This window comes from Adiantum capillus-veneris, chromosome 28 (assembly GCF_014529385.1).
Source record: "Adiantum capillus-veneris isolate H3 chromosome 28, ASM1452938v2, whole genome shotgun sequence".
NCBI classification, from domain to species: domain Eukaryota; kingdom Viridiplantae; phylum Streptophyta; class Polypodiopsida; order Polypodiales; family Pteridaceae; genus Adiantum; species Adiantum capillus-veneris.
Window position 1 is genome coordinate 94,354,855 of NC_140958.1, and position 24,467 is coordinate 94,379,321.

Genomic DNA, 24,467 nt, shown 5'->3' on the forward strand with positions numbered 1-24,467 from the left:
CGCCGGGGCATTTTTTCCCTCTTTAGGAGGTTTTTTCCCCCGTGCATTGTATATACGCCCATCACTCTAGGGCTAACTATCTTTCCATTGCACACTAAGTAACACATTCTCTATTGTGTGCCTTGAGCTTCCTTCGTCTTCTCCAAGCTGTGTGTGTTTCTCTGCAACCCTAATTCCAACAGTTTTTTGAGCCGTTTTTTGGTCTGTTTTTGAGTACACCAGAACCATTTTACAAAGGAGACTCTGCCGAAATTTATGCAGAATCTGAAGCTTTCTTGGTTTATTTGACAGGTTGATATTGGTTCAGAGGTCAGTTTACAGGGGAAACTCTGCCGAATTTTTCCCAGGAAAGTAAACTACTGTGAAGTGTAGCTATGGCTGGATCACAGGACACTGCTCTTTACAATATCAAGAAGCTGGATGGAACCAATTTCCCATTGTGGAAGAAGCAGATTTGGCACGTGTTGGTACAAAAGAAGCAGATAAAACCTATAAAGCTCAAGGGGATAAAACCAGAAGATATGGACGACGATGAATGGAGCGAAATGGATGAATTGGCACTTTCTACCATTATGCTGACTTTGGCAGAAAGTGTTTACTTCAATGTAGCAGACGAGATGTCGGCTTATCAAGCATGGTTAAAGATGAGTGATCCTTATGAGAAGCAGAGTGCAGCTTCATAGGTATACTGGCTTAAGAAGCTTGTTGACTTGAAGATGAAAGAAGGGACACCTATGTCCAATCATCTGAATGAATTCAACACAATCTACAGTCAATTGTCAGCTCAGGGTGTCAAGTTTGATGAACCTGTTAGAGCTATGTTCCTGTTGATCACATTGCCGGAAAGTTGGGACACTTTTTGCACATCTTTGAGTAATTCTACACCTCCAGATGGTTTGAACATAGCAGGTGTAGAAGAAAGTCTGCTTACTGAAGAAACCAATAGAAAGACAATGGACAAAGGCAAAGGAACAGCCTTAGTTGTCAGGGGAAGGACCAAACAAAAGTACAAAGGTGGAAAGAGAAATAGGTCTCGTAGCAAGTCCCACAGTGCTAAAGGCAAGAGTGACATAGAATGCTACCATTGTGGCAAGAAGGGTCACATGAAAAGAGACTGCAGAGAATGGAAAGCAGAAAAAGGCAAAGAGAAATCTGTGAAGATTCAAGAAATAAATGTGACAAACACTGTTGCAGAGGATGACAGTCTTGTCATAATAATCAATATCTAATTCTCCTAAATGATTTTCTCATATTAAACTGATCATTTAATGTGGGGAGGTACCAGGGGAGAAAAAGGAGAGCCTTACAAAGGAGAGCCACCTCAAGAACCAACTATTAAAGACCCACCGGAGATCGAGGACAAAGAGGAGGTGCTGCAGCCCGAGTCCATTCTCCGACATGAAGACAAGGTACTAAGAGGCGGTAAGACTATCCGACGATATCTTATTAAGTTTAAGAATTATCCTTTTGAAGATGCTAGATTGATGCAAGGCATACAATTAAAGGATAACCTAAACCTTGTCAATGCTTACAATGCTTCCCAAGAGTAAGCAAATGTACAAAATGTTAAAAATGAACAAATTTTTTGTCTTATAAGACTCTCTTTTTCTTTATTTGTGCACAAAAATAAAGTAGTATGCATGCTTAGATCAAGTTTGTGGAGACGACGTCTCCCAAACACCAAGTAGAGCTTGTCACTCTACTATGGAAGGCTGATAGGACTGATGTGCAGACATGCTTGCGGCAGCCTTAGGCTCTCAAGCGCCAAATGGACTAGTCATCCATTATGGAATGATGTCGTAGGGTAACATAGGGATCCTCTACCCGCTAAGAAAAGGACTCATGAATATGCTTTATCTTCTCTACCTCATATTCAAAGACGACTATGATTTCAAGAGAGAGGTAATGTCATAATAATCAATATCTAATTCTCCTAAATGATTTTCTCATATTAAACTGATCATCTAATGTGGGGAGGTACCAGGGGAGAAAAAGCTAGAATATTGGTTAAGCTAGCAGACCGGCCACAGTAGGGATCCAAAGGAGGGAAAATAGGGATCAAAAGGGGGGGCCATCTGCAAAAGAGCCATGTGCAACAATGGGCTAAAAAGACCCTAAGGTTCAGCCCATTAAGACTTCCAAAATGCTAAGGTTCCAAAATTCAAAGGTTGTGTCCAAAGGTCAACCCTAGGGAAAATTGGATGCTTAGTGTGTGTACAAAAGTCTTCTTCAAAGCCTACAAAGGAGGGGGTGAGCCCATTTAGTAGGGGATGAGAGAGAAAGCCACACACACACACACACACACACACACACACACACACACACACACACACACAGGCTCCCTTTACACAAAGGGAATTAGGGACACATGTCAGCTCCCTAGGCCAGATGCCCACAAGGTGTGCCCAATTCCTATTGGAAGACCCTTGAAGTGGACCAATGAGAATTAAGCTAGAGTAAATCTAGTTTAATTAATTTAAAAACATTTAATAAAAGAAACCAATGAGAATTAAGTCTCCTAGAAGACTATTGGGCAGTCTCCCAAGGGGTCCAATGAGCATTCAGGAGCCCAATGGCTTGCCTGATTCCTATTGGCCAGGAGGCAAAGGGGTCCAATGAGAGTTTAGTTTAATTATTTAATTACCTAAAGCTATCACAAAAGGGGAAAGGGGGGCACATGTCAGAAGGCTATCACTTATGCTGCTTAACACCCATTGGCTTGACTTGGGGAGGTCCAATGAGGCAAAAGCCAGACCAATTTAGCAGGAAGGGCTCACCCAAGAGAGAGAGGGGGCTGATTTTTTCTTGGCATTGACACACACACACACACACACTCACACTCGACCATGTGTGAAGAAAGAATACTCTATCTCCTCCCAAGCTTTAATGGAGAGCTCATCACCTACTCCAAGCTTGTGAGATAGAAGCCTACATCAACACTCTCTTGGCATGTGGATGCAAATCCAACCAAGAGCCAAGCTTCAATGCATGCTCATCTTCTCTACCAAGCTAATTACTAAGCTAAGCTATGCTAATATGAGTGATTATGTGAGGAGATGTACATCTTTCTCGTAAGATACTCGTTCTCCCTCTCAATCTACTCTCATACCCTGCTAGCTCTCACCATCTTCGAAGGTGTGTGAGGTCTTGGGTCTGAGAACGGGGATAATTCAAGTTGTGTTTGATTAAGTGTTTTGCTTAGTGCATGAAGCTTCCATCTTCATTGCACTAGCTAGTCTTGAAGGAACACAAGGAATTGTATTGTACAATGTCTCTCTTGATGGGAGAAACCATAATACAAAGCCTTTTGGAGGGGGGACCGGCTCCATGCAAATCCGGTCCTCAACTGTTGTCAATAGCTTAATTTCTCTCTCTTTTGAAAGTATTGTCGATGATATCTAACTAGGTGTTATGCTTTTTGTTGCTCTCTCCACCCAAGCACTCTTGTAATTCTCATTAGGAATCTATTCTAATGAAATGCCCACTATGTTCATGCTAATTTCCTCTACACATAAGTTATTAGGCCATTAAATGTTACACAGTCTAGTGTCAAGAGACATCTACTTCTTGAAGAATACAATGGACTCAGATCTTCTTACAACATCTGATGGAAATGCACTGAGTGACTGGATTATAGACTCAGGGGCATCACTTCATGTGTCTCCAAACAAGGAGTGGTTTACCTCTTATGTGACCACTAAAGATCATGTTCGGCTAGGCAATGGGCAGACATGTGAGATCTTAGGTGTTGGAGATGTTCAATTGAAGTTTCAGAATGGCTCTTCTTTCACGTTGAAGAATGTGAGACATGTTCCCGCAATTACAAAGAGCTTGATTAGTACAGGTTTACTTGATGATGCTGGCTACGTCACCACTTTTGGACAGAACATGTGGAAGATATCCAAGGGTTCTATGACAGTAGCACATGGAGTAAATTCTGGAGGACTTTACATGATTTATGTATCAAATGTATCTAAAAATGTAATCAATGTAATCGAGCAGCCGAACGTTTCTTTGTGGCATAGCCGGTTAGGACATATGTCTAAGGAGGGAATGGAAATCTTGTCTCGTTCTGGTTATTTGCCTGGCTATTCATTTAATGATTTTGAATTCTGTGAACATTGTCTGTATGGTAAGCAAACACAACAGCCACATAAGCATAGAAGCAGTAGAAGAGATACACAGTTGGCACTTGTTCATAGTGATTTGTGTGGACCTATGCCTAACCTATCTCTAGGGGAAGCTTCTTACTTTATGCCATTTATAGATGATTACTCGAGGAAAGTATGGGTTTACTTTCTCAATCACAAGGATGAAGCGTTTAGTGTTTTCAAAACGTTTGTGACACTTGTGGAGAATCAGAGTGGCAAGAAGCTTAAATGCTTACGCACTGACAATGATGGAGAGTATGTTTCAAAGGCCTTTTAGGACTTTTGTGAGTCAAAAGGTATAACACGTGAACTTACTGCTCCTTACAATCCTCCTCAAAATGGTGCTGCTGAGAGGATGAATAGGACCATACAAGAGAAGGTCAGAAGTATGTTGTCTAATGCACAACTGCCAAATGGGTTTTGGGCTGAAGCTGTATCAACAGCTGTTCATCTTGTAAATAGATCTCCTAGCAAGGTTTTGCAGAAGGATTCAGTGCCAGAGATGGTATGGTCATGCAAAATGCCCTCATACAAGCATCTCACAGTCTTTGGCTGTGAGGCATATACTCACGTTCCAAAGGAATTTAGGAACAAACTTGAGCCAAAGAGTAGAAAGTGCATCTTTCTAGGCTATGGTAATTCTGGTGAGATGGGGTACAGACTTTGGGATCCCGAATCCAGAAAGGTTGTCCATAGCAATGATGTTCACTTTAATGAATCCAAATACCATTCTAAACCAGAGAGGGTTGAGGAGATTAGAAGAGTTGTCTTCCAAGAAGATGGACCTGCACGTGCAAGACAAAATGTTAGGGCTCAAGAGGAGCAAGGACAGGATAGATTGGAACCACAGGTTGTGGCTGAGACTGAGCCACCTATTGTGCGTAGATCTGGACGTATCACGCGACCTCCTGATAGGTTTGTTCCATCTATGAACTATGTCATGTTGACTGATTGCAATGAGCCTTCATGTTACAAGGAAGCAGTGCAAATGAAGGACTCCGGGAATTGGCAATTGGCCATGCAGTCAGAGATGACAGCTCTGCATAAAAACCAGACATGGAAGCTAGGTAAATTACCACAGGGCAAAAAGGCTCTACCTTGTAAATGGGTTTACAGGTATAAGATCACCGCTCATGATAGTCAGCCAAAGTACAAAGCAAGGCTTGTTGCCAAGGGCTTTAAGCAAGAACAAGGCATTGACTTTGATGAAGTCTTCTCTCCAGTGGTCAAGATGACTACATTGAGATGCTTTCTTGCATTGGTTGCCATATTAGATTTGGTGTTGCACCAAATGGATGTCAAGACAGCGTTCTTGCATGGTGATTTAGATGTGGAAATTTACATGCAGCAGCCAGAAGGGTTTGTTGAGAAAGGCAAGGAAGATTTGGTATGCCAGTTGTTAAAGAGTCTTTATGGCTTAAAACAATCACCGAGGGCATGGTACCATAAGTTCCACAAGTTTATGCTTTCTCAAGGCTACAAACGTAGCGAGTTCGATCACTGTCTATATACAAAGAAGGCTAAGGATGGCAGTTGGCTGATCCTTATTTTGTATGTGGATGACATGTTGATTGCTGGCAAGCACTTGGAAGAAATTTCAGATTTGAAGTCAAAGATGGCAAAATCGTTTGACATGAAAGACATGGGTGAGGCAAGTCATATACTTGGTATGCGCATTGAGAGAGACAGATCAAAGAAGTTGATTTGGTTATCTCAAACAGAGTATATTGACAAGGTTTTGCAACGTTTCAATATGGAGAAGGGAAAGGCATTGAGTGTTCCATTGCCACCATATGTGAAACTTAGCAAACAAGATTGTCCTGTGTCTGAGGAAGAACAGGCTGAAATGGATAAGATTCCATATGCGTCTGCAGTGGGTAGTTTAATGTATGCAATGATTGCTACTTGCCTAGACATTGCATTTGCAGTGGGAGTAGTAAGTCGATACATGTCAATCCCAGGCAAGAAACATTGGGAGGCAGTGAAAGGAATATTGAGATACCTGAAAGCTACAAAGAGTATGCGTATATGCTATGGGAGTCAAGAGCTAAGTGTAAAGGGTTTTACAGACTCAGATTATGCAGGTGACTTAGACAACCGAAGGTCTACGTCAGGGTATGTCTTTACATTGGCTGGTGGAGCAGTATCATGGCGCTCTAGATTACAAGATTGTGTTACTCAGTCTACTACAGAGGCTGAATATGTTGCAGCATCAGAGGCATGCAAAGAATCAATTTGGCTTAATCGACTAGTAACAGATTTGGGAATCAAAGAAGAGATGCCTGTGTTATATTGTGATAGTCAAAGTGCTATACAATTGGCTCGCAATCTAGTTTATCACTCAAAGACAAAGCATGTGGATGTGAAGTATCATTTCATCAGGGAAATGCTCGAGGATAAGCAACTTCAGCTTGTCAAAGTTCACACCACAGAAAATCCTCTTGATCTACTTACAAAAGGACTTCCCTCAGAGAGCTTTGCGCATTTTTGCAAGCAGTTAGGTGTAGGGTAGTACATCACTTCTCTACATCTCTTGTATATTAGCTTGTATAGTAGCTTCTCTCACACTTAAAGTACCACATTGGACTTTAAGTGGGAGGTTGTTGGGGTATAAAGCCCAATGTGGTCGCCCAGGTAAGTGGGTGGGCCGCCAGGTATGTACACATATTCTTTTGTAAAAACCTAATAAGAACTCACTATGCTCTACACATTACAGTAGAGCAAGTTCACCATGTCGTCGTGCTCTTCTTCTCGCACTCTCTCTCGCGTTGCACTTCCGCTCGTACTCCTTTACAATCTGCCTCGACATATCTTCAATTTTCTTGGTCCATGCTCCCTTTTTTGATTTCTCCTTTGCTCGTTCATTGGAACTGCTCTCGGAGCTATTGGACATTCCACTGGAATCCGAAGTTTCAGTAGCAGAACTACTGCTGCTGGTCCTTTGCTTCTTATGGCTCTTCTCTTTCTTAGCCTGTTGTTCCAGCTTTAATGCCCTTTGGACCAGATCATTGAATTTTTTTGTAGGGGCTGGTACTTCTTGTTCCCTAAGCTTCTTGCTTCTGAACCCATGCAGAAACCATGCCCTCAATCTCTTCTCAAACGGCGGTTCTTGCAACTGCCTGGCCCTAGTTCTTTTATCTTTTCTACATAGTTGCGGACTGACAAATTCCTCTGTTTGATCTTATCTAATTCACAGAGAATATCCTTGTCCCCTCGATTGTTGGAATATTCCAACCTGAAGGCCTTAAGTAATTTGTTATATGATCTCAGCTGGCATGCAGGGTAATGGTAATACCATTTCCTCACTGCCTCCTTCAAGGTTTGTGGAAAATATTCCCCCCAATCATCTTCATCAATGTTTTTTAGTTCATCATACTACTCGAAAGCTTGTATGTGAACATCTAGATCATCCTTTTTTCCTCCTTTGAATATGGGAAAGGAAATCTTCAGGGAAGCGGTGTAATCATTTCGATTACTGTTGATCCCGCCACTTCTCTTCTTGGCTTCAGAATGACGTTTGGGAGCCTTCTTGCAATTGTCAGTGTCAGCATCTCAATCAATTTCTGTCTCTGTCTCAGTATCAGTGTCTTCCTTGTTTTGTCTGCTAGAAGTACGGTGACTTCCCTTTCTACCCTTGATATGCTCATCTCTCTGGCGAGACTAAGAACTCTTGGAACTCTTTGCCTTTTGTGCTTCCCGTTCTGCCCGTCGGCGTCAAGAATGATTGGAGTGCTGTGAGTCCTGCGCCTCATCAGCCTGACTATGCTCCTCCTGAGCCTCAGTATCAGTCATTTTCTCTTGCTTGGGGTCAGAGTCTCTTCCTGACTCCTCAGTAATGGGGTTCACACGAATGGTAGATTTCAGGCCGCGATTGGATTTTGGTGCCATTGCTGAAAACTTCAACTGGGGAAGAGTTTTTCAGTCAACGAGCTTCAGCTCGAGCCACCGTGATCTCCAAAATGGAATTGGATCTGATCTCTTGAGACAGCTAATTCCAGTGTTGAAAGATTTCAACTACTAGTGTGGGAAGCTTTCAGACAGCAGACTAGATAGAAATCAGAGACTAGACTGAAATGTGGATACTGAAATAAGAATCAGACTTATGGACTGGAATAAGGTTCAGATTCAGAAGACTAGACGAGAAGTAAGTATAACTGAAATATATGCCATGATTGGGATTACAGATCAAGATTACAGCGAATATGATTACAGAGAGAAAGTACAGCTGACAACACTGCCAATGATGCTCAAGTACACTTATAGCCAAAGCGCTAATACAAGTGATAACAATTTCCAACCCGATAATAATGTAATGGTCCCTATTTATACACTTCGGGTTTACTGTAGTAATTACTCTAGTAATTACTAAGTAATTCGCTGCCCATCTTCTAAGAAGACGTTCCCACATAGTGACTATCTAGCCGTCTACAGGCACCATGGTTCGTCCGCATGGTTGCCAACATGAAGTTCCCTGAAAGGAGAATCTACTTCACCATAGATGCTAGTGAATCCTCTCGTACTATACCACTTGTAAATCCTCCTGCTTTTGATAAGTCAATGAAGAGCTCAGTTTCTGCATACATGATTTTTGTCAAAGAGTCCCTATAAGGTCCTAATGTTTCATCAAATGTAAATGGTAGGAATCAAGAAGAGTTAGACTTGTCTAATTTTCTAAAAGGAATCCAAGATGTGTTCATCGATGATATCCCTATGGACTTACCTCCAGAATGAGGGAATGATGACCATCAAATTGAGCTCCTACGAGGAAGCTCACCACCTAACAAGCCTCCTTATCGAGTTTCCCAAGCTCAACAAGAGGAGATCATGAGGCAAGTACAAGAATTGGTAGACAAAGGGATGGTGAGTCCTAGCTCTTCTCGCTTTTGTTCTCCAATCCTTTTAGCGCAAAAGAAAGATGGTACATGCCATATGTGTGTGTACTATCAAGCACTAAACCATACCACTATCAAAAACAAATTTCCCGTGCCTCGGGTAGAAGATCTATTTGATAAGCTACAAGGCTCTACCTACTTCAATAGGATTGAACTTAAAAGTGGCTATCATCAAATAAGGATAGTGGATGAAGACATCCTAAAGACCACGTTTTGTACAACGTTTGGCCTTTATGAATATCTAGTCATGCCTTTTGGCTTGACTAATGCACAAGCCACATTCAATCGTCTAATGGAGAAAATTTTTAGACCCTACCATAAATTCACTGGAGTGTTCTTTGATGATATCATCATCTACTCCAAGTCCTTGCCAAGGTATACAAGCAACATCTCCAAGTGATTTTTCAAGCATTGAGGGAGAACAAGCTTTTTCTTAATCAAAAGAAAAGCAAATTTTTCCTTCAAGAGATTCAATATTTAGGTCATATTATCTCTCAAGATGGTATCTGTATGGATCCATCAAAGTTGGAAGGTAATAAAAGCATGGCCTAATCCAAGGAATTTATATGAGCTAAGAATCATTATTAGTATAGATGCTTCATAGCAAAATTCTGTCAAATAGCAGGACCATTACATGACTTAACAAAGAAGAACGTTAAGTATTCATGGAGGAGAAAAATGCTTTTGACAAGCTTAAAGAGAAGCTCACCTCCCAACCAATCCTCATGCTTCCGGATCTCTCAAATCCATTTGAGGTCCAATGTGATGCTTGTGGTGATTGCCTTGGAGCAGTCTTGCTTCAAGAAGGGCATGCTATAGCATATGAGAGTCGAAGGCTCAATGCCGATGAACGGGTCTTAGGCATTTATGAGAAAGAGATTTTAGCTTTTCTACATGCCCTACACACATGGAAGCATTATTTACTCGGGACTCCATTCATTTTACGAACATACCATCAAAGTCTCAAGAACTTCATGACACAAACAAAGCTTTCCGACAAACAAATGAGGTGGGCAAATTTTCTTTCACAATTTAATTTCATATTGCTCACATTATTGGTAAGCATAATCAAGTGGCCTATGCACTTTCACAATGACCAAAAGTAAATATGGTGTCCATAGAAACTCACAATGATCTATCTTATATGATAGATGAGTACGCTACTAACCTTGACTTTAGAGATATAATGTCAGCCCTTGCTTTTGGGAAAAAAGAGGAACCATTCACCTTGCAGGATGGTTATCTTCTCCACGGAAATAGGTTATGTGTTACCCACTCCCTTTGTGACAAAGTCATGTATGAATCTCATGCTCCTCCTTATGTGGGGAATAGATGCATTCAACCTACTCTGAAGAAGTAAAGACGTATTTCTATTGGCCTATCATGAAAGTGGACATACAAGAGTATGTTTCAAAATGTGTGGTATGCCAAAAGACCAAGTATGATAGAGGGAAGAAACCTGGATTACTCCAGCCATTGCCTATTCCAAATTCACCATGGGAGAGTATATCCATGGATTTTATCTTTGGATTACCCAACTCTATCCATGGGAATACAAGAATATAAAAAATAGCCGACAGGTTTAGCACTTTATTCCTGTCAAAAAGACTATTAAGGCACACCAAATGGCAACTCTCTTCATATCACATTTTTTCAAACACCATGGATTGCCAACATCCATCTTGTCATATAGAGATCCTAGAATGACTAGTAATTTTTGGAAAGGTCTCTTTGAGAATCAATGTACAAGATTGAATTTCTCTTCACCCTATATCCCACAAACGGATGGCCAAAGTGAGATAGCCAATCTTATGATACTCAATCTACTAAAGACTTCTGTTACTGAAGTAGACCAACGCTCACAATGGGAAAAGTACTTACCTCTTGTAGAGTATGCGTACAAAAATACTGTCCATACTTCTACGAGAAAAGCACCTTTCAAAATCATTAAGGGAAGGCCTAAAAGTCCCTTGCTACTCAAAGTACATGGGAAGATCTTCATTGCCGATGAGTATAGCCGTGACCTACAAGAACTTTTTCGAAAGATTAAGAAGGCTATATCCATCTCTCAACAAAGGCAAAAAGCTACTGCTGACAAACACAAAAGGGGCTTAATGTTCAAAGAAAATGATGGGGTCTTACTTAAGTTTCACAAGGATCGATTGAGGCAAACGACGGGCAAAAATCCTACGGGCCATCAAAAGTATTATGCTAAATTAGCAAAAAGATATTATGCTCCTCTTCAAATATTGAAGCCAATCAATGAGATGGCTTATCAACTCAAGTTGCCCAACCATTGGCTCATACACAATGCTTTTCATGTGAGCCTACTTAAGCCCTAGAAAGGAGAGCCACCAAGTGAACCCATTATTGAAGACCCTCCCAAAATCGAAGACCAAGAAGAGGTGCTACAACCCGAAGCTATCCTTTGGCATGAAGACAAGGTACTACAACATGGTAAGATTATCCAACAATATCTATTAAGTTCAAAAATTATCCCTTTGAAGATGCTAGATGGATGCAAGGAATACAACTAAGGGTAGTATGAACCTTGTTAATGCTTACAATGCTACATTAGAGTAAGCAAATGTACAAATTTCTTTTGAATGACCAATGTTTTTGTCTTATAAGACTAGTTCTCTTCTTATTGCGCACAAATTTAAATAGTAGGCATGCTTAAGATCATGTTTGTGATGACGACGTCTCTCAAACACCAAGTAGAATTTCTCACTCTACTTTGGGAGAATGAAATGGACTAAAGAGCAGACATGCTTGTGGCAGCTATGTCTCCCAAGCACCAAATGGATTATCCATCCATCTTGGAATGATGTCGTAATGTAAGAAGGGATCCTCTACGCGCTAAGAAACCTTGACTAATGACTAAGGCTTTATCTCTTCTACCTCATAGTCGAGGATGACAATGGTTTCCAGAGAGAGGCAATGTCATAAGATCTAATATCTAACCAACCCAAATGATTTTCTCATATTAAACTGATCATTTAATGTGGGAGAATAAACGTGAACAAGGGTTAGAATATAGATATGTGATTATAGATCTATCTCAACACGAGGCCAATGGTAAAAGGGTTCAAATGAGAGATGGTCTGTCAAAGACCAAGGCTAGCCAATGGAGCCTAAATATCTTAGGGTTAACTTCATCAAAGACCTCCAAAGGTTAGTGCTAGAAGTCCTTTGACCTTAGGTAGACCTTAGGTAGGCTAGGGTTGAGCTTGAGGTGGGAACCCAGCTCAAGCTTGATGTGCTTGTCGTGTTTGTTGACTAAGGTGCTTGTCGTGCTTGATGACTAAGGTGCTTGAGGTGCTTGTCATGGTTGCTGACTAAGATGCTTGAGGTGCTTGTCGTGCTTGCCGACTAGGGAGCTTGGGGTGCTTGTGAAAAAACTATTCAAGCTCGAGGTGCTTTGTCATGCTTGCTGACTAAGGTGCTTGAGGGTAAAGTGCTTGCTGACTAAGGTGCTTCAGGGTAATGTGTTCAAAAAGTCAAATCCAATCCCTACTCAAGAGGGGGCGAGTTCTAAATCTAGGGGGATGAGAGAGAACACACACACACACACAAGGAAGACCCAAGCCTGAAAAGGCAGCAATGAAACATGTCAAGCCCCTACCCATGTTGCCCTCATGGTGTGCCTAAAGCCTATTGGTTGGCCTCCCAAGGGGTCCAATGATAAATTAGTTAATTTAATTAAATTTTTTTGCAATTATCAAGTACTCTCTCTCGAAGGGGAAAGGGGGACACTTGTCCCAAGGCTACCCTTGTTGCTTGATATGCCTCTTGCATGTAATTAGCTAGGCATGGAGGGGTCCAATGATCTTCAAGCATGAGAAACAAGGGGAGTCAACCAAAGCAATAAGGGGGGTTTCATGGGGGGTATACTCTCCCACACACACTCTCATAGTGTGAAGTGCAAAGTGCAAGAGCTCCATCTCCTTCTCCAAGTTGTTAGAGAAGTTGAGAGCCTACACCAACACTCTTGTCTATGGAATGCAAATCCAACCAAGAGCCATGCTTCAATGCTTAAGATTTCCATCTTCTCCGTCTTCATTACTATGCTATTATGTATGCTAGCAAGAAGAGTGATAATAAGTGAGGAACTACTTCTTTCTCCTATGGAATATATCTTCATTACTATGCTATTATGTATGCTAGCAAGAAGAGGGATGATAAGTGAGGAACTACTTCTTTCTCCTATGGAATATATCTTCTTCCTCTTCCCTACCCTCATTCCCCTCTAGCTCTCTCCACCTTCAAAGGTGTTTGAGGCCTTGGGACCGACTTGGGATAGTTAATGCTTTTTGCAAAGTTTATGTTATGCTCGTGATGCATGAAGCTTTCCATCTTCATTGCATCACCTAGGTCATGAGGAACACAAATATTGTATTGTACCAAGTCTCTCTTGATGGGAGAATCTATAATACAAATGCCTATTGGAGGGGGGACTGGCTCCACATAAATCCAGTCATGAACGGTTGTCATGTTCTCTAAACTTTCTCTCTTGCAAAAGTATTGTTCATGCCAAGTTAACTAAGTACTATGTTTATGTTGCTACCATCAATTAAGTTCACCCCTATGCTTACAAAGTAACCTCACAAAAATGCTTTCTTTAAATTTCCTAATTTCGCTACTCTCAAAGTTCATAGGCCATTTCCATTATAGTTGGCATATCATTCCCTATATCTCAAGATCTCTCTCTCTCTCTCTCTCTCTCTCTCTCACACACACACACAGACACACACACACACACACACACACACACACACACACACACACACACACACACACACACACACACCAAGTGTGTGTGTGTTTCTTTGTCACCCTAAACCGTGCTCTCTCATCCTCTCTCTCTCACTCTATATTTGTCTCCGGGTTGCCATGATGTTTGATGTGTTTTCCATCCCCCCACTAAATTGCACATTGGTAAGCATTTGAGAAAAATTTAGAGAGAGAGAGAGAGAGAGAGAGAGAGAGAGAGAGAGAGAGAGAGAGAGAGAGAGAGACTCCATAAGGGAAAGATAGGAGGCTCACTTATCCATGGGCATGCAAAGGGTTGTGGAGTACATGATAAAGATGCGTCAAAATCCCTCACATAGACTTTCTACAATTGCATGGGAAGCAATCAAAAAAGTTTATAAAATGCATAAAAGCAAGATCTTGAGCATGAGATGGATACAATATATAAATAAATGATTTGGAAGATGGAATGAATTATACTTGCTACATGATGCCTCAATAGACTCCTAAGTGAATGAAGCTTTTCTACAATGCCAATGTATTACGGCTTGGGAGAAACTCTCTCTCTCTCTCTCTCTCTCTCTCTCTCTCTCTCTCTCTCTCTCTATCTCTCTCTCTCTCTCTCTCTCTCTCTCTCTCTCTCTCCTCTTTCATGCACCTTGGCATCTCCTCCCTTAGCACTTTGTAACCTCTCTCTCGTTCAATTTTTCGGATCTCTTACTTTCTTCTTCCCATCTACCAATGCACATTTTGGCGCCACCTGGTATATGCACCATGCATTGAGGTAACCCAAAAAACGTGAGCGCTCACCAAAAATTGCTTGCCTAAGAATATTACCCTTGTTGAGAATATGCGTAGCATACCTAAGAGAGAGCCAAAAAGCAAGGTGGTATAAGTGGCCAAGCTTACCCAAAATTACAGTGATGACGGAGATGTCAGAAAGAATATTGAGGTATTCACACATGCATATGATTCCCAAGAAGAGCACAATGAGCTACATAAGTATAAGGCCTTAAGATTGACACCTTGAGTGGGAAGGCTGGAGATTGGTATAGGACCTTAAGGATTGAAGAGTGCATGCATTACCCTACTCTTAGGAGATGTTCTTGAAAGAGTACATACGAGAGAGTGTGATTTCAAACTGGGACATAGCTTCTCAACACCAAAAAGCCAAATGGGAGGAAGGGGAGTCAATGAGAGATTTTATTAGTCATTTGAAGCATCTAAATTTTTGTTTTACCCCAAATGAGCGTTTCAACAATAACTAGCTGCTCAATTCATATATTAGAGGCTTGCAACATGAGGATACCAACAATGGCCTACTCGTTAGAGGTATCACTACTTGGGAAGCAGTCACCACCAATTCAATCAAATTAGAAAACAATTTAATGATTGCAAGAGAAAGGGTGTCTTTTGAACCAAAGTCTACTAGCTCACAATCATCTAAACATGAGCCAATGACAATAAAGCCTATTGTTAAAGAGAAAAAGGTATTTGAGATGACTTTGGTAGATCTTACCAAGGCTATTCAAGAAAGACTTAAAGATAATTGTACTCCACAAAACAATCATATGTATTCAAGGAGGGAGCAACAATGGTGCTTAGTATATTTGGGTCAACATAGCATCGATGAATCCCCTACCTTTAGAGAAAAGTTCAATGGTAATTGCAATGCATGTGGTAGATAATGTCCTCAAGCTAAGAACTTCTTAGTGCTTAAATGTAATAGCAAACAAACCACCTTTAGCCTGGATAGACTTGCCTTGAGTTCCTACATGAATGCTTGCCCCACTTGTTGAGAAACCATCATAGCACATAGTCCATAGAACCCAAAATGTTGTCCAAATCACACCATTACCACCTCCAATGCTAGGACTGCAACCTCTACATCCAAGAGACACCCCTATAAACCAAGTAGCTTGTGAGTCATGAGTCTTACTGAAGGGTGAGCAAACTTATTTGAGCGAGACATAAATCGAGCTAGCACTCCCACACACACACACACACACACACACACACACACACACACACACACACAGAGTACTATGGCAACTATAAAATTCTATAGATATTGCATGATTGCATGCAAATCCACAATAGCAATGAATACAAATACAAACCTTTACTTAAGCTAGTGACAAAATGAAACCTTAAAACAAAATGGTTGCCTATGCATATTACCACAAAAACACCATGTAAATTGATCGTAATTGCGTACTCTTAGCACATTGCAAAACATGGTGAATGCGTAATCCCTTCACATGATAATTATAGAGAGAAGGAACGACCATTTGAGAGAGAGAGAGAGAGAGAGAGAGAGAGAGAGCCATGACAATAGTACAAATGCAATAGTGGTGTGATGTTTCCATGTAAATTTACAACAACAATGCATTCACACACAAAACTTCACTTAACCTAATTGAAAAATGAAACCTCAAAGAAAAATACAACATGTGGACTTTCTTGTTGGAGAGGTTCATAAATACTTTGAAGGGATTTGAAGCTTGCCTGAAGGGAACCATGATAGAGAGGGAGAGATCATCGATTGGGATGCACTACTTTGATGAGATGAAGGCCTCATTGCACTTTATCTTCATCCGTACATGTTATGAATATGAGTTTAATTGTAGTCCTTTTTTAAAAATGTTCTAGGTTAGAGCGTGCATCCATGAGACATCATAGATTTTGCAAATTGTGCAATATTTTGTGGATTTTACAGTTTGTCACTATATATACACCGGTACATTTTTAATATGATGAATGCTTCTCTTTATTATTTGCTTAGTTTTTTTATGATTCTTGTTTTAACTATGGTTATGGTTGCTGCTTTTGTTATGGTTATAGTTATGGTTTTTCAATGGTTATGGTTGGATTTTGGTTGTGGTTATGGTTATAGTTGTCAAATAATTATCACCATATGGTTATTGTTATAATTGTTGTTTTGTCTATCATTATGGTTATGGTTGGGTCGTTTTAGCTGTGATTTTGGTTATGCTTGTGGAAATGTTTATGATCATAATTATGGTTGTCATGCCATAGTTGATTCTGGTTATGGTTGTCTAATATAAACAAGTTATGACCGTTGAATGGTTGGCCTTTTAGCTATGCTTCAGTTATGGTTTCTAATTGGTTATGGTTAGAATGTTTGTTCTAAACTTTACAGGTCTTGTGGGATGGTTATGGTTGTCAATGATTGCCATTTTGGTCTTCGATTATGTTTTTGGATGTGGTCAATGCCACGATTGTTTATTATGGTTATGGTTATGGTTATTGTTGTTTCTAGTTTATATCTTATACCATTTGCTTATTTTTGGTGGCTCTTGTCACCAAATTCCATTTTTGGTCTACTTAAATGAATTTTCTCTTGCTAGAATTGGCCATTCTAGTGAGAGAAAATAAAAATAGTAGAAGGGCCAATTATGTACAACGATCAAAGGAATGTGTTTGTGAACTAGAGAGTTCCAAAATATGAATGCATTCTTCCCAAGTGCCAACGGAATTTGATAAGGATTCAATCTGGATCTTATGGGGCGAAAACGAGATATTAGCGAGTCCAAAAGAGTACAAAACGGATCCCAAAAGCCTTTGAAAGTAAAAAGGATAACCAAAAGGTGGGAATGAGAGCCATGGTGTTATTATCCACACTTGCCAATCTAAAGCTATGTAGAGATAAGGGATGTGTTCCACAAGCATCCCATGCAAAAGAAAAGGTGAGAGGAGTGGCTCTTAAAAATGGAAGACTGCTTTTGAGTATTTTGGAATAACTCAAAAAAGAAAGCATTTTTGTAAAAAGAGCTCGTTAAGCTTATGAAAAACGGAGAGATGAACAACTTTGTAGTTCAAAGTTTTTTCATTTAAGAACCGCAAGAGGGAGTTTTTTACATTTTTTTGCAAGGTTGCACTAAAGAGAGTAGGGAAACTTCTGTCTTCCTGTCTCATGAAGCTCCATGCAATTGTCAGCCAAAAGAAACTCTCCATGCTCGGCTCATCATCTTTTCTCTCTCTCCCACACAAGACTCTATAGCTATGGTTTATCCTATTTAACTATGCAGGTTACTACTTCTTAATGCTTACATATCTTCTTTCCAACCTCATTCTTGCTTAATCCCCACAGATCCTATCACGCGTGAGGTGTTTAGGGCCTTGGGATTGAGTTCAATGAGGTGTTTTAGGTGAAAATTGTAATCACAAACTTTGCCAAATTTTTGAGCTTTCATCTCTTCAATTTGTGTACACAAAAGTGTGATTAGTCAGTTTTATTGATCAGAAGCTCTTCTAAAGAAGAATAATTTATTAATACAAAGTCCTTTCGAAGAGGGGTCATCTCCAAAAAGTTTGGCCCTCAAATGGTGTCGAATTCTTCTCTTTTCCTTTCTTACAATTTTAGTACATGTGTGTGATGTGTGATTGAATCTAAGTCAATGCATGCTCTGCAATTGTCATGCTCAAATATGCTCAAGGTTACACAATTGATTGACTACTCTAGTTAATCTATAATTTCCGCTACACCTTAGTCCCAATTCTCTGACATTGGTATCAAAGCATATCTAGGTTATCTCTTTCTTTATGAAGAAAGGGCGTTTCTAGGATTGAGCATGAAGAGTTTAAACCAAGGGTGTGTAAGATCCAAAGAGCTTTCTCTTGATTAACAAAGGGGAATAGTTGTAATTGTTCACACAAAATAATGATATGTCATAAGGACTTCTGATTCACAAAGCACCATCACTATGTCTGCACATAATCAAGAAGAGAAGAGAGTGATTAACTTCACCAGTTTGGATTTGCACAATGATGTTGCAACTGCTGATGGAATTTGGGCAATTGAATTTCTTGCTTGCAGGTTACAAGAAGCTATGGAAAATCTTGCTTTGCAGGCTGTAGTCCAAACACAGCTGCAAACAAGAAATCTTATTGTCCCTGCTCACAAAGAGGATTCTCCTGTGAAATCTTGTAAAGAGACTTCAAAAAGAGGAAATTATGTCAAGTGGAAGAAGCACTCATCTTCTACAAGGAGAGGAAGAAGCCCTCAACGTGAGGCAAAGGGAAAGAATAAATACAAAGACATAAGAGAGAAATCTTCTGTGAATGAAGAAGATAGTCATGTGTCATCTGATTCAGATGTACATCTTAAGAGACGTCGAAGAATTCCCTCACCATCACCTCCCTTTGGGGAGAGAAGATCCTCAAGCTCTCATTCTTCTCATCGTTCTGGGGAGAGTGAAAAGAATCTTGAGAAAAAATGGAGAAAGAAGAAACCATCTAGCTCTTCGTTATCATCAAGCATCTACTTCTGAGAGTATCTCCTACTAAGATAGCAATTATTCCAAAGCATACAAGAGGAGAGACCATCAACACTCTCATGCTGCTTGGAAGAGAGCATCTTGCCTAAGAAAGTTCAAGGAAGGAGGTAAAAGCATAACCTTCCTCTCCTTTGATGGAACTTTTGGCAATATGGACAAAGTTTTAAGCTTTATCCAGCAATTTGATGCAGCTCTTGGGGATAATTTTTTGTTGGATTCATCCAAACTCTGACATGTTGCTATGCATCTCCAAAAATCAGCCCGTCAATGGTGGGCAAGCTTACGCTCCAATGAAGAAGCTCCAAAGACTTGGAAAAAATATAGAGTTTCTATCATGAAGCAAGTCTTATCTAGTGGGGCTTTTGACCAAGTGCTTACGACATGGCGAAGCCTAAAGATTGATGCTGGAGAAACATGCAACAATCTGTGGAAATTTTTTGGGATTTGCATCTTAAAGCTACAGTATACAAGAGCGTCAACTTCTTTAAGCAAAAGCAACAATTCTATGTTGGGATTCTTTAAGATCGGAGAAACTATATCAATACTCAAAGACCTCGGACCATCTTCGAGGTTATCCACCATGCAATGGTAGCCTCCAACATCTTCATGACTCCTTTGACAAACAATTATAAGGTTCTATTTCTGCTTACATGATATTTGTCAAGGATGTTCCTAAAAATAATGTTGACTCTTCTAATGGTTCATTAAAAGTACAAAGTGATTTTCATTCATTTCTAAATGAACATGTTGATCTTTTTATCGATGACATCCCAAGAGAGTCACCTCCTAAAAGGGGGGATGACAATCATAGGATTTAGCTTATACCAGGAATCTCAAGCCTCCATACCGAGTCTCACTAGCTCAACAAGAGGAGATCATATCACAAGTTAATGAACTTGTGCAAAAAGGAATGGCAAGACCTAGCACTTCACCATTTTGTCCTCTTGTCTTATTACAGAATGTTTGTAGACTATCGTGCATTAAATAAGATGACAAGGAAGAACAGATTTCCAAGCCCAAGGACTAAGGATTTGTTTGATAAGCTACAAGGATCTACTTACTTTAGTAGAATAGAAGTTAAAAGTGGCTATCATCAATACAAATTGTACCAAAAGATATTCACAAGACAGCCTTTAGGACCATCTTTGGCTTGTATGAACATATTGTCATGCCTTTTGGGTTGACAAATGCTCCAACCACATTCAATCAAATGATGGAAAGAATTTTTTGTGTACATAGGGATTACACTGGAGTCTTCTTTGATGATATCATAGTCTACTCTACGTCCATAGAAGTACACAAGGAGCATCTCAAAGGAGTGTTTCAAGCATTACAAGAGAACAAATTATCCATTAATCGCAAAAAGAGTGAATTCTTCTTAGAAGAGATTCAATATGTAGGTCATATTATCTCAAAGGATGGTATCTGTATGGATCCACAAAAGCTTGAGGTGATAAATAAATGGCATGAAACAAGGAATCTACATGAGCTACAAAGTTTTATTGGAATGTGCTCATACTATAGAAGATTCATTGCAAAATTCTCGGGCATAGCAGGACCATTACACAAGAAGAACGTCAAGCATGTATGGACTAAAAAGGAGAGAAAAGCCTTCACTAAGATTAAAGAGAGACTCATGACTCAACCTGTCTTAGTGTTAGAAGACCTCTCAAAGCCATTTGAGGTCCTTTGTGATGCAAGTGGTGATTGCCTTGGAGTGGTATTGCTTCAAGAAGGGCATGCCATAGCATATGAGACTCGGTGATTGCACTTCGATGAGATGATTCTTGGCATCTATAAAAAGGAGCTTCTAGCTGTCTTACATGCTTTGGATACGTGGAAGCATTACTTACTTGGGACGCCCTTCATCATTCGAACAGATCACTAGAGTCTCAAGTACTTCATGACACTTTCGACAAACAAATGAGGTGGAAAATTTTCCTTTTGCAATTTCATTTTCACATTGCTCACATTCATGGTAAGCACAATCAAGTAGCTAATGCACTCTCACGTAGACCTCGATGCAATGCTGTGCCAATAGCCTCTCATAATTATCTAACCTCCAACATAATGAAAACACAGAAACAATGGATAACAGTGCAAACAAGCATAGCGACTCAAAAATATAACTCGAACATATGGGACTCGACTAACTAAAAGAAACGAGTACAGACTTTGGCAATGGCAACAAACTCAATTCCAACCAAGAACTCATAGGTACAATGGGGTGTCGAGGCTCAACTGTGCAAGGATGGTGCAGACGTATTGTGTATAACTCAAGATGATAGACTCTAGACTACTGACCACACAAAGTAGATGATGTTCGTCTTCGACCTGAACCAACCACTCATATCTAAGACGCCACCAACGACTAGCAGATATCCCAATCCAACTAAGCCTATCTCCAAACTGAGGTGGTGGTGATCTGGCCACGGTGTCCACTAAACCACCATCCTTACCACTTACCACATGAGCGAGAGTCCGTCCAGTGTGAACTCTAGCCCATTGCAACTAATTGCTTGTCCTCTACCAGTGACACTATAGCCCTATTAACAAACAACTCTAACCACAAATCATGCTGCTATATTCAGGGTATGTTTATCAATAATGGAGCACGATTGCTGTTTACACTCTTCCTTGGGTAGAATGGCATGGAACTTGCTATACAATAGTTTCCATGATGATATAATAGATAATGTCAATCCATTCTTCCCAAAATTATTTTACAACTTTGTTGTTTGGTATGTGTATTGATATACTCTGTTGCTATTGACCTTGAATGTGCCTTGGTATGAGTGTTCCTATGTGCATTGGTATAGCATCAATATGCATGCCGGTTAATAAATCAAAAATATTAATAAGCATAACGACGGGCATGAGACCAATGGGAAATATTTTTTGAACAAATTTACCAGCACATTTGACGCCTTGTAGTGCCTATCCTCAAAAGTCAAGAAGACAACAACTGAATATGAAGTGGTTTCATTACCCAGGAATCACTCAATGCATGCAATAGATGCTAAATGTATTTCACCCTCATGTGCTCTTAACAAAACTTTACATGTATCTCCTTCACCTGCTCAGGGGCCTTTCTCTATGTTGATTTCCTTTACACTATTCCAATGGTAGCACTCATAATTGCTATCCACCACATGCATAACATAAAAAAACTTTCATGGAGTAGACCTTAAAAATCAAGGGGAAATTACCAAAATACCCCTTAATTTGTCGAAATTCCCAAAATACCCTTCAAATTTCAAAAATTTTCCAATATACCCCTCATGTTTTGTCATAAATTCCCAAAATGCCCTTCAAATTTTCCAAAAATCCCAAAATACCTTTGTTGTGAGAGTAAATTTATCCAAAGATTAAAAAACTGTAGCTTTTTATAAGAAGACTGATCGCCTATGAATATAAGAAACTAAACTAGAATTTGAGCTGGTTATGTAGGCTTTGGAGATGAATTGCTTCATCATTTTTAGACATAATTGTCTTTTTTTGGGAGGTTGTGACAAATTACATGTTAAGCACTGAAAAACGGATATACATTGTCAAAAAAGAATAAAGATTAGGAAATCGTGAACAATCTAGCTAAAATAGATACAAGGGTATTTTGGGAATTTCCACAAATTAGAGGGGTATTCTGGTAATTTTCCCAAAAATCAATGATGCTAAACGTTTATATAGGTATCACCACCTTGCATCAAGCCATTGCGAGTATAATTTAAAAATGGCTTTTTACAAAAATCTCATCATTCTTGCACTTTGGATTCTTCAATGCCTACGGAGATGTCTAAAAGCAAACGAATAACATGGAATGTATCATAAAGCTTGTCATGGGTGCCATGTGAGACACACTTATCATTTAGCACATCTAGCATTTCTTTCCTCTGATTTATTAGTAAGCTCAAAAATTGACTACCAAACAATATTATCATTTTTCCCTAAGAGCAACTCCTTTGGCAACAGGGGTTCATCAAAGGGAGGTCGATATATGACAATATCTTGGCAGCAATCGTTGGCATTGAAAAGCAGGCATATGACATGATTATGTGGTCCTTCATTGAGGATGTCATGAAGGCTCTGGGCTTTGGGCCTCGCCTTTGTTGTCTCGTGCACACTCTGGGCGCAGGCGACCAGTCTGAACTCTTATTCAATGAAAGAATTGTGGGCTCCGTTGAAGCTGGGAGATTTATCAAACAGGGACGCCCCTTAGCCCCTCTCCTTTTTTCCATTGGTTCGCATCCCCTAATAACGATGCTTGAAGTTGTTGCTGCTTGAAAGCCTGCCCTCAAGTTCTCAAGAGAGCGCTAGAGATCGTACAAACATTCTCAGTGGCTTCGGGTGGGGTCGAAGTGTAATATCAAGAAGTCGAGACTAATCTTCCTGATGGAAAATGACTCATTTGACCCATCAGACTGGTCAGGGGAGATTGTTTCTAAACGAGGATCTTTTGACATCTGGGCGGACCCTTGGGGGTGGACGTCACTAACAAGAAAAGGTTCCAGTGGGTTCTGGAGAAGATCCAAAAGAAAATGAGGAAGTGAGAGTTTGTGTTGCTCCCCTTTTCGAGCATGATTAAAGTGATCAACTCATTTTTGCTCCCTTACATTTCCTTCACCATCCCTCTCCTCAAAATCGCTAAGTGTAATTGGAAGGAGTTTTTGAAACCGGTTAAAAGATTCTTATGGAAGAACATCACTAAAGCCTTGTCACCATGGCAGTGGGCAAAGTGGGAAAATATAGCTCGCCCAATTACCCAAGGGGGCCTCCGAATTCTTAACCTACTATCCACGTTGAGGCTCTCTGTGCCAAGTTTGTGGTCTCCATAGCTAAACAAGAGCAGGCATGGGCTATCATGATGACCAAGGACATGATTAACAAGTCAAAGCTTTGCTCTGAAGGTGGTCAATGGAAAGAGATTGGGGTGCATGACAAATTATTAGCCCCGGGGTGGTCTAGTCTGAAAATGGGTGGCACAATGGGGGAGCTGGTGAGAAAGAGCAATAAAGCGTCATGGGTGCTGGAATGGGGAGAAGCAATCATTTATTTTCAGATTGCCACCTCGTAGTGGTCTCTTTGGTTGACAAAAGTAGCTGGAGTTGGCTTGAACTCTTACTGGAGGGAAATTGCTAGAAGGCTGAACAATAAAGGACTCCAGCATCCGATCCATTTTTGGGATGAAAACAATAAGTGTTGGAAATCTTCTGACTTTCTAGCTTACCAATATCAACTAAATGGCATGGAAAAGGTGCTTATGTGCAAAACGGTTGAAGGATTGGACAAGGGTCTGATGTCGATTCAGGAATCCACTTTTTAGTGGAAAGCTTGGAAATGGCCCAAGAGTTGTCTTTTCTTCAAACCTCACACCA